General features: G+C 36.6%; 1 long non-coding RNA gene across 1 annotated transcript; it reads left to right on the top strand.

Annotated features, from left to right (window-relative positions):
* Positions 1-6,415: 6,415 nt before the first annotated feature.
* LOC146509636 (uncharacterized) lies at positions 6,416-10,258 on the top strand. Its single transcript, XR_014876595.1, has 2 exons — positions 6,416-6,653; positions 9,237-10,258. It is a non-coding gene; the product is annotated as an uncharacterized LOC146509636 (long non-coding RNA).
* The last annotated feature ends 2,104 nt before the right edge of the window (positions 10,259-12,362 follow it).

Here is a 12,362-nt window from a genome sequence, read left to right as displayed (position 1 = left end):
ACTTGCTTACTGTTTGAAACAAACTTGTGAAGTCGCAAGCCTCCTGTGCTGAAAAGTTCCTTAGCTTACTTTACCAAACTTTACCAAAAATTGCCTCTTCTTCTGAGTGGAAACTGATAAGACCATCGTCCACATAAAAATTTCGCTCAATGAACCTTATGGTAGCTTCACTGAACTTGCCTTGACCTTGTGCACCAATATACTTGAGACCAAAGTTCACACAGGCAGGGGAAAAAGCAGCTCCAAACAGGTGTACGTGCACGCTCAATGTCGCACATCACTGCAAATGGACCTTTCCGAAATCGGCACAGGACCCCAACCAGAGAGTTGGTTAACTCTGGCCCTGTAAGCAGGTAGTTGTTCAACGACATTCCTTTGTACTTTGCTGAACTATCAAACACCACTCTTATTTTGCCAGGCTTTTGTGGATGATACACTCCATGGTGTGGAATGTACCAGGCAGGGCTTTTGTCCAGGTCTACAGAGGGAACTCTTTCTGCATCACCACGCTCTACAGTGGCTTGCAAAAGTATTCGGCCCCCTTGAACTTTTCCACATTTTGTCACATTACAGCCACAAACATGAATCAATTTTATTGGAATTCTACGTGAAAGACCAATACAAAGTTGTGTACACGTGAGAAGTGGAACGAAAATCATACATGATTCCAAACATTTTTTACAAATAAATAACTGAAAAGTGGGGTGTTCGTAATTATTCAGCCCCCTGATTCAATACTTTGTAGAACCACCTTTTGCTGCAGTTACAGCTGCCAGTCTTTTAGGGTATGTCTCTACCAGCTTTGCACATCTAGAGACTGAAATCCTTGCCCATTCTTCTTTGCAAAACAGCTCCAGCTCAGTCAGATTAGATGGACAGCGTTTGTGAAAAGCAGTTTTCAGATCTTGCCACAGATTCTCTTGCAGCTTTACTAGTGCATGGCTCTTGCAAACTTTCTTGCTCTTCAAAAGCTTCTTGCTGCTCCACAGCTTCAGTGTCACAGCCTTCTTGCTCCACGTCACAGACAGTAAAGGGCATTACATTACACTCGAGTCACCTAGGTCAACTCAAATATGTGAATAGTATTTATGAAGCACCTAGGAACTTAAATTGCTTTACTTTAAAGAGTCAACTTAAATATATGTCACCATCACTTAAACCAAAATAATAAATTGCTCTTCACTTGTAGTAAAAACAGAAAATAACCTTCAATGTCAAACAAAATACTATAATGTGACCTTTAAATATCTAATAGTCTTAAAAATAAGCAAAAAACCCTTATAATCAACTTAAATGTACCTTAATTACAGTTAATTAGCATAAACAACTAATAACATGAACTTAAACCTTTACTCCAAAACCACCACACTTCCCCTTTCATTGCTTCAGTCCCTTTCAGTCCCTTTAAGATGAGCTAACGAAATCTACTCTCCACATTTAACTTGTATAAACGTGTTACTTCTTTGTAGCTTAACCAAGCTGCACCACTGGACTCTGGTTGCCTTATGGGATACCTATGTGTGTGTTTGGGTTTCTTTGATGCTTGAGAGAGATGGGAGATTAACCACGTGACCAAGCGCGCTGTCGGCTCAGCTCCATTCCCACTCTGCTCCGCTGTGACTCAGCTCCACTGCGGCAGACCTCTTTCTCATTCTCTCTCCTCCAGCACGAAGCAGGCTGAGTTCTGACTGTTACTCCCCTCGAGTCTTAATAAAGCTCAACTTGTTCTTTGTGTTTTAACTGACATTTACTTCGGACAGGAGGATTCTTCCACATGTCTTAACATGATGTCCAACCACAGCCGATACAATGCAGTCAGAACTAAAAAGAAATACAAACTTAAATGAATATTCTTAATAAAGTCCTTAACCTCTTAAGCCCCAACGCCCCCTGATACGGGGGCAAAAAGCAGGAGATCAGGTAGGCTTGGGGCTTAAGAGGTTAAGCATTATATATAACGAAACATCCCAAGAAAAGGATCAATAAAGTACACATTACACCTCACACTGCGGTAATTGCACTTGAGTATCACGCAACACTCGCGTATTTACATACAACGATAAGGAACAAAATAAAACATTTACCTCATTGGCCTCACTCAAAGGGAATAAAACGTTCATCTTTACATCATGGGGAGATCCAAAAAGGCACTCTTTTATAACTTTCTGTAGACGTGCAAACCTTGTGGCTCTGTGACAGACAAAAAAAATGCCCTCTTAGCAACAACAGACGGAACTTTAGAAAAAGTTCCTATCTATTTGCACAATTAGCACAAAAAACACATTTAAACAGATAAGTCTGAATGCAATGAAACATGAATTACTATTTATTTCTTATTTATTAATATTTCAACTACTTATTGTTTCAACCTTAAATATCTTATAAAAATGCGAGAGTTGCCTATGACGGCAGCTACAGCGTTGTTTGACAGAAATTAAAGAGAAATTTTGTTAATTCGTTTGTTTGTTCTTACATGAGCTTTGATTTGTTGAGTATCTGAGGCTGAAAAACATGATTGTTGGGCTTCATTTCTATACTGAACAGTCATCTTAAGATTAGTTGGTAAATAACAATTAGCTAATGTTGTTCATGAGACTAACATAATCTCACTTTGGTAATGTAAATATAATATGGCTAATATTATATTAATCATCATTAATTATTACAGCAGTGAGCTTGAACTCTGTGTCATTCACTGGGCTTCAGTAAAGATTCAAGTTAAATTTATTTAAATTTCCTATTGCCTTAACTCTTCACTTAAAGTATCTTTGACAGTGTATATATAGATGTATTATATATAAGAGACAAATATGTTGGCATTACTAAATTTGGCTCAATGCTTACATATGTGTAAAGAGAAAATGTACGAGCTGTGATAACTGTTTCTGATAGAATGAAGAGTAGATTGATACATTAAATATTCCTTTATTGGGTGAGAAAATCATACCATGTCATAACTCCTTATATCATACAGAGTAGATATCAGTAGTGGTGTGTGGATTGATACTGAAATATCGATTCTTTATGGGAAGAAATCTGTGCCATCAGAAACTGAATTTGAATAAGTTAAATTTGAATTTGAATTGCTCAGATTGAATCTGAATTGTAACTTGAATAAATGCTTTTGAAAACTGAATTTGAATTAGCCTAATTTGAAATTGAATTTATGGTTTGAAAATGATCATCACTAAATTGAAATTGAATTTTATATTTTGAAAATGTGTTGATTTGCTTTGAAACTGCATTTTATCCTTTAAAAATTCAGCTCTCGAATAATTTCAGTTTCACTTCTCACCATTCAGTTTCAGTTCTACAATTCAATTTCAGTTCCAAAATTCAGTTTTTTGGAACTTACATCCGGTTCCGGTTCAAGCGCAGATTAATAGAACTACGTTTTACTAGCGGACCGAAAGTGTTACTGACGGGAATCTACAGCATCTTGAGCTGAATTAAGACTTCAGAAGTCATTCGTCATGTCGAATGACCAGCTGATAAACTCTCAGGTTGGTAATAAATGTATTACATGTATAAGAACAAACGTCATGTTAACAAATGATAGCCGTAAGGTAACTTTTATGCTTATTGTAGCTGCTAGCTAAAAACGCTAATTTAGCATAGTTTGCTGAATTCAGCTTTGACAAACAAATATGATCGACTGTTTCTAGTAGAATTCCAAAGTTGTCATCTTGTACCCTCTCAGAGTACCCCCTCTGTATGCTTGCAGAGACCCCTACAGTAGGGAAACATGCAAAAAAGTGTCCAAACCTTTGTATTTTAGCTTTATTTATGTCTTACACAGCATCCCAACTCTTTAGCTAACTTAATAACTTTAGCTAAAGTGAATAGTTAGTCTAATTCGTTAGTGCAGCATTACTGGATCACCTCTGTTTGAAGTGATATAATATGATATACAACTATCACTGAAACAGCAAACTTTGTAAATAAGCAAACAACACTTCTCATTCTCTAAACGTTTGGCCACAGCTGTAGATTACACTATCAGTGCTTGTTCACTCTTGACAATAATTACATTTCAAAATTTACTTTGTGCATTTACAGGTAAACAATATCTAATATTTTATCTAAATGACTGCTTTGTCTTTGAAAAGGGTGAAGAGCCTGAGGCCGGTGACAGTCCAGTTCTACTCTAAGTACATCCTTACAGTGGCTCACAGGACAAGGCCACATTCCTGTCCTGCCAGAAGAGAAGAGAAACTTCAGAGTCTTCATGCAGTTCAACCACACCTGTCATATTCCATATGACAGGTGTGTCATATTCCATATGACAGGGGTCTCAAACTCTTTAACATCCCAACTCTTTAGCTAACTTAATAACTTTAGCTAAAGTGAATAGTTAGTCTAATTCGTTAGTGCAGCATTACTGGATCACCTCTGTTTGAAGTGATATAATATGATATACAACTATCACTGAAACAGCAAACTTTGTAAATAAGCAAACAACACTTCTCATTCTCTAAACGTTTGGCCACAGCTGTAGATTACACTATCAGTGCTTGTTCACTCTTGACAATAATTACATTTCAAAATTTACTTTGTGCATTTACAGGTAAACAATATCTAATATTTTATCTAAATGACTGCTTTGTCTTTGAAAAGGGTGAAGAGCCTGAGGCCGGTGACAGTCCAGTTCTACTCTAAGTACATCCTTACAGTGGCTCACAGGACAAGGCCACATTCCTGTCCTGCCAGAAGAGAAGAGAAACTTCAGAGTCTTCATGCAGTTCAACCACACCTGTCATATTCCATATGACAGGGGTCTCAAACTCCAGTCCTCAAGGGCCAGTGTCATGCAACTTTTCCATGCCCTCGAGGACTGGAGTTTGAGACCCCTGCCATATGGTGTTCATGCTGTTTTCTACCCCACAGTTACAGCATGTCTGACTGCCTGTTCAGCATATGCAAAAATATATGATGAGTTTAAGCATGTGATGACTAAGGCCTTCCATCATGGTGTTTGTCGTCACATGTCACAGACATCTGGATGATCATTTGGAATAAACAAAAAACTAAAAACTTGTTACTTCATCTTTTATCTTTATTATTATTATTGTTTTATTTTACATTTTTCATTGTTAGGCATTAGGTTTATTTGTAGTAGTCCTTTCCAACTTCTTTCCCTCTTCCATGTTACTGTGTCAGCTTCTCAGCATCTATTTGGGTTTGGAAGTGGAACAGAAAGTAAGGAAATCCAAAGTGCCATTAAAACCAGGAGAGGTTCTTTTTTTTTTTTTTCTTTAAACACTATACACTATACAACAAAACAAAACAACAACAACAACAACAAAAAGATAGATACAACAAGTAGGATAACAAAAAACAAAACAAACAAAAAAAACCATGTTGGATCATGTTGGATTCTTCATTTTTTTTATTTTAAAATGGTGCAGTTCACCTCTTTGCTTTGGTAAATCTTTCACCTTATGTTCCTGTCAAAACACCTTTTGTCCTTATATATTTCAGCAGAATTAGGGCTAATGACGTAAGTGAGAAATGATTGATGAGGTTGTGGCACCTCTAGAATGTCACATCACAGGATTCACAAGTTTGTCAAGCCACGTTTGGCTTAATATAACATTGCCTCTCCCTTCTTTTTGTTTCTCAAGAGTGACAAACAAAAAAAACATGTTGGATCTCTTTGTTTCTACAGTTTGATCATTTCTTGTTATCAATGTGTTGGTCTTTATCCTGTTGGGTTTATGTACTCAGTCCATTTCTCCCACTTTTTATGGTATTGATCTTCCTGAGTCCTTATTCTGTAGGTCGATTGTTCCATGGTTTGTATTTCATCTATAATTTTGATCCATTCGTCCTGTGATGGTGAGTCTATCTTGTTCCATTTTCTTGTAATTGCCTTTTTACAGGAAGCAAGCATAATTTTCAATATGTATCTATCTTCTTTCATCACATTTCCCGTAATGACACCAAAATATAATAATGTACAAGTCTTAGATACAGCATAACCCAGAATTTTACCTATGACTAAATGAATATCTTCCCAAAATTTTGTAATCTTGGGACAGAACCAGAACACATGGAAATGATTCACATTTACCTCTCCACAGCCCCTCCAACACGGTTGTGGTAATGCGGTATGTTTGTTCTTAATTTTGGGTGTTATAAAAAATCTAATTACATTTTTCCAGCAGTGCAGTCTCCAGGCACGTGATGATGTTGTTGACTGCTGTATTTTCCAGGTTTGTGACCATTCCTCATCAGATATGTTCACTCCCAACTCTCTCTGCCACTTCAGTTTTACATATGTTGCACACCCTCTTGCCTCTATTATATGCTCGTAAATTGTAGAGATTACTCTAATTTTCTTTTGCTTTGTAAACTTCAGTTATGGTTTTAATTATTGAATTTTTATCCAGATCTACACTATGTATTACTTTATTAAAAAAGTCCCTAATCTGTAAATATCTGTAGTGATCTTGATTACTTAGGTCATATTTTTGTTTAATCTCCTGGAAACTCATAAAATTCCCATCTTTAATTAGTGTACACATCGCTGTTAATCCAGTAGGAATCCACTGTTTAAATCTTTGGTCCATAGAACCGGGTGTAAAACCCTCATCATAGGCTATCCATCGAATTAATCCAAGCTCTTTTTCTAGTTTGTATTTTCGTATCAGGTTAAACCATATATATATATATATATATATATATATATATATTTTTTTTTTATAAATTTTATTTTCAGTCACAGCAGCATGTTAATAACAAAACATTGAACATACAGTAGTTTGCTGTTCAGTATTTACAATACCCCAAAATATAACAGAAATAGAGAAGGAAAACAAATAAACAAACCAAAGAAACCCCTACAAAACAACAAACAAACAACAACAAACAAATATAAAAATAAAATGTATAAGGGACATTCAGTGTACAGTTAACTATGATAGTGATATAGAGATATGGCATGCGGTCATGATAAGGTGGTCATTTTAAATGTTTCCATGTACATCAGGAATGGCTGCCATGCCTTAAGAAATTTGGTGGTTGAACCTGCCAGTGTATATCTCATCTTTTCTAAATGTAAAAACCTCATGACCTCTGCAAGCCACTGTTCATGTGTGGGAGGAGCTTCCTGCTTCCATCTTAAAAGTATAAGGCGCCTTGCGATAAGTGAAGCAAAGGCAATAGAATTCGAATAGTATTTTGGCAAAGTGATGTCTTGAGGTATCACCCCAAAGATAGCCGTTAGAGCAGAAGGATCATATTTAACGTTATACATCTCTGACAGAGTGTTAAATATAGACACCCAATAGTTATGAAGGTTAGGGCATGTCCAAAAGGTATGAAGGAGCGAACCTGTTTCTGCTTTACATCTGTTACACAGAGGGTCAGCTCCTGGATAGAACTTGGCTAACTTTTCCTTGGAGCTATGTAATCGTTGTAGGACATTGAATTGAAGGAGCCCATGCCTGGCACATATCGAAGAAGAGTGTACCCTCCAGAGAAAAGATTGCCAGAGTTCATCTGTTATAGTCATCCCAAGGTCTTTCTCCCACTGTGCTTTAAGGATGGAGAGAGAAGGAGATTGAAGATCTAATAATATAGCATAGATTTCTTTAATCGCCCCTCTCTTATGAACGTTTATATTAATAATTTTATCCAAAGAAGTTTCCTCAGGTAGTTCAAGAAATGAAGGAAATCGACTCTTTACAAAGTGGCGAATTTGTAGATAGCGGAAAAAATGTTGCCGAGGAACATTAAACTGCTTCAGGAGCTGCGGGAATGAGGCAAAAATCCCATCTACAAAAAGGTCTTTGATATGTCTAAGGCCATTACTTTCCCATATTTTAAAGGCAGAATCCATCATGGAGGGTGGGAACATATGGTTTGAGCAGATAGGTGCTTTAATTGACATTAAGTGTAACCCCAACCTTTTCCTACATTGCACCCAGATTCTGAGTGAGTCATACAACAAAGGGTTACGTTTATAGGTGTATAGTTCTAATGGGAGAGCTGAACTCAACAAAGCTGATAGGCAAATTTTGCCACAATTGGATGACTCAATTTGGAGCCAAGCTGGAGTCTCTGTAGTAAAATTACTCATCCAGTACAGCATATTTGAATATTTGCTGCCCAATAATAAGACTGAAAGTTTGGCAAGGCTAATCCACCCATTGGCCTAGTCCTCTGCATGAAATCTTTACGAATTCGTGGACTTTTGCCATTCCAAATAAATGCAGAGATATGCTTATTCAGTGTTATAAAATACTTATTGGGTAAGTAGCATGGGATACATTGAAATAAATAAAGGAACTTGGGTAGTATGTTCATTTTGATAGAATTGATGCGGCCAATTAATGACAGTGGTAAATTGTTCCATCTCTGAAGATCTGTCTCAGTATTCTTAAGCAGCGGGACAAAGTTTCTTTCATAAAGACCTTTGTATGAGTGGGTAACCTTAACCCCCAGATAGGTCACATACCCTGATTTAACGTTAAATTGAAAATCTGAAAATGAAATCTTCCTGGCTATAGAGTTGACACAGAGAAGTTCACTTTTATGTAGGTTCAACTTGTAACCTGAAATATTACCAAAACATTAAAAAATGGCAAGAGCACGGGGAAGAGAGCATAAAGGCATATACCTATACAGCAGGAGGTCGTCAGCATATAAGGATATTTTGTGCTCCTGGTCACCTCTGAAGATGCCCTTAATGCAATTGTCAGCTCGCAGTTTAATCGCCAATGGTTCAATTGATAATGCAAAAAGAAGAGGGGATAAGGGACAACCTTCTCTCGTACCACGGAGAAATGGGAAATAAGAAGAGAATAACGAATTTGTTCTAACACGTGCCATAGGTGAGGAGTAAAGTAACCAAATCCATAAAATGAAATTAGGGCCAAATCCAAATTTATGTAGAGTATAAAACAGATAATCCCACTCCACCCGGTCAAATGCCTTCTCAGCATCGAGTAATAAGGCAATTTCAGGGGTTGTAGTTGACTTGGTGTGTAATATGTTTAAAAACCTGCGCAGGTTGAAAAAACCATGCCTACCCTTCACAAAACCTGTCTGATCTGGAGAAATTAACAATGGTAGATATTGCTCTAGCCTGAGAGCAAGTGTTTTTGACAGTATTTTTAAATCTACATTTAAGAGTGATATAGGACGATATGATGAACACTCTAATGGATCCTTATTTGGCTTCAATAGGAGTGAGATGGTTGCTTGTCGAAGCGTTAGGGGAAGACATTTAGGTTAAACCATATTTTAAGCGTAAACTGAGTGACTGAATTCAGCTGTTTAATTACTCTCATTGTTTCTTTTCTGTCTCCTATAAGGCTTTGAATTTCTCTTCCTTGTGCTGATTTTTCTAAATTCTTCCATTTGGCTTCATAATCATTGTCACACCAACAAATGATGTACCTGATTTGTGCAGCATAAAAGTATGCCTCAAGATTTGGGAGTGCCAAACCCCCCTTATCCTTTCTTATCTGTAATGTTTCAAATTTAATTCTCGGTCTATGACCATTCCATATAAACTTAGATATAATTTTGTCCCATAATCTAAATTGTTTTTCAGGTATATCAACAGGTAGTGACTGAAAAAAGTAGAGAAGTCAGGTTAAGACACATACTTTTATCGTCTCTATTTGAGCGCCAATATCTGATGGAAGAGTAGCCCACCTATCCAAATCACTCGTAATTTCCTTATCTAAGTTAATGTAGTTAAGTTTATATAAGTTCTCAACGTTTTGTGATAAGGTTACCCCAAGATATTTCATTTTTGTTGCTCTCCAATTCAAATTATATTTTTGTTTTATGGTTTTGGATGGGAGATAGTTGAATGAGAGGTTCTTATATTTCAGAAGAAGGGATTAATTCAAAAGAAATGACCTCAATGCCATATTTTATTTAGGAACCCTAGAGAGCACTTTGCAAAATAACACATTCTTATAATTTCACCCTCAGATGAGCCAAGCTACGACTGTCAGGGAAGGTGATGTAGGTACAGAGCATATGAGAGTGGTTAAGTTAATGTCTCTTGTCTAGATGAAGGCACAAGAGGGATCAATGGCAAGGCGTAGAGATTCAGTATCTTCAGTCTTCAGTGAACACTCCATTTCTGGCACAAAACACCTGTAAAATATGGTCGATTTAGGAGGTGACCCGACAACTTCAGCCTGTCAAACATAGTAATGGAGCAGCATGTTTAAAAAAAAAAAAATCTAATTAAGCATGCACTCAGTACCCTAAGAATTATTATGGTAGTTGAACACAGTGATAGTTGTATATCATATTATATCACTTCAAACAGAGGTGATCCAGTAATGCTGCACTAATGAATTAGACTAACTATTCACTTTAGCTAAAGTTATTAAGTTAGCTAAAGAGTTGGGATGCTGTGTAAGACATAAATAAAGCTAAAATACAAAGGTTTGGACACTTTTTTGCATGTTTCCCCACTGTAGGGGTCTCTGCAAGCATACAGAGGGGGTACTCTGAGAGGGTACAAGATGACAACTTTGGAATTCTACTAGAAACAGTCGATCATATTTGTTTGTCAAAGCTGAATTCAGCAAACTATGCTAAATTAGCGTTTTTAGCTAGCAGCTACAATAAGCATAAAAGTTACCTTACGGCTATCATTTGTTAACATGACGTTTGTTCTTATACATGTAATACATTTATTACCAACCTGAGAGTTTATCAGCTGGTCATTCGACATGACGAATGACTTCTGAAGTCTTAATTCAGCTCAAGATGCTGTAGATTCCCGTCAGTAACACTTTCGGTCCGCTAGTAAAACGTAGTTCTATTAATCTGCGCTTGAACCGGAACCGGATGTAAGTTCCAAAAAACTGAATTTTGGAACTGAAATTGAATTGTAGAACTGAAACTGAATGGTGAGAAGTGAAACTGAAATTATTCGAGAGCTGAATTTTTAAAGGATAAAATGCAGTTTCAAAGCAAATCAATACATTTTCAAAATATAAAATTCAATTTCAATTTAGTGATGATCATTTTCAAACCATAAATTCAATTTCAAATTAGACTAATACAAATTCAGTTTTCAAAAGCATTTATTCAAGTTACAATTCAGATTCAATCTGAGCAATTCAAATTCAAATTTAACTTATTCAAATTCAGTTTCTGATGGCACAGATTTCTGCCCATAATTCTTCTGATACCATTAATTTATGTTATAGAATTGATTCTCATATTAAAATATCAATATTTTAGTACTTTGGGGTAAATTTGTTGTTTATCATTAACAGGAACACAGTGGAAAGAAACTATATATTTAGATCATCTAAATAGGAATGAACTAAAAGAAATAATGGATTGTGTAAGGCAGGAGGTAACCACAGCTAACTTTGAGCCTATACAAGTTTCCCCTGTATTTAATGTCCACCATCCTCATGCACACACCTGACCTCCACCCACTCTGCTTTCAACAATATCCTGAACCAGGGTTTGATTCTGGTTCCTCACTTGCTCTGGCATCACAACCAGAGCAAGAGAAATGAAAATCTCAAAAATGTCCTCACAGCTGCTCAACCTTGAAAGCAATTTCAAGAATAAATTCAACTCTGTTAGGAAAACACAAGGAAATACTTTGTGAGAAATCCACCACTTTTTTCTAACTCACCAGTGAAGACTTCAGGTGTAGGTAGAGGCAACTCCGGAGGCCCAGAAGTTAATGGTGGTCAAGGTACATTAGACAGTGCGCAGATCTGAAAATAAGGAGGAGGTGGCCCCCAGTGGGTCGCATTAACCTAGGACTTCCTCATGAAGGAGAAACATTTGACCTTTCTAGGCTGCGAATGTCAAATGTTCTCCACAATAAAACTCCTTGTAACCCCCATATCTTGCAAAATCTTAACACATACCTTCTCCTTTCCATCCAAAGATGCAAAATCACCTGAAACAAACGGAACATCTCATCAATACAAGTAGGTTGTGCAATATTTCAAAGGAGAAGTATGGGTGATATACTGTTGACAAAAGCACAGTTGATTTCACAGACACAGAGGAATATATATGCAGGAAAGCCTACATATTGGACATTTTCCCTTTCAATGTCTCTTGTTTTTACAGGACAAATAGATTTTAGTAGGATCAAACTTTCCATTCATACCCAGAACACAGCACTCACAGCACTGAGTAGACTTATAAGATGCCTGGAGATATATTGTGCCTAGACTTAAAATTCTTCCTTTGCTTCATTTCTCTACAAATCTGACAAAGGGCTGGGTCTGTATCAAGTGTCAAAACATATTAATTGGTCATAACAGCAGTAGCAGAAGCTGTCTTCATCTTCTTCTCATTAATTTAATTAGTGAGATAATAATTATTGTTATTATTATTATTATTATCAC

The sequence above is a fragment of the Neolamprologus multifasciatus genome, chromosome 10 (assembly GCF_963576455.1).
Source record: "Neolamprologus multifasciatus chromosome 10, fNeoMul1.2, whole genome shotgun sequence".
NCBI lineage: Eukaryota > Metazoa > Chordata > Actinopteri > Cichliformes > Cichlidae > Neolamprologus > Neolamprologus multifasciatus.
Note: the sequence above shows the minus strand (reverse complement) of the source record. Positions and strands in the feature narration are given on the sequence as shown.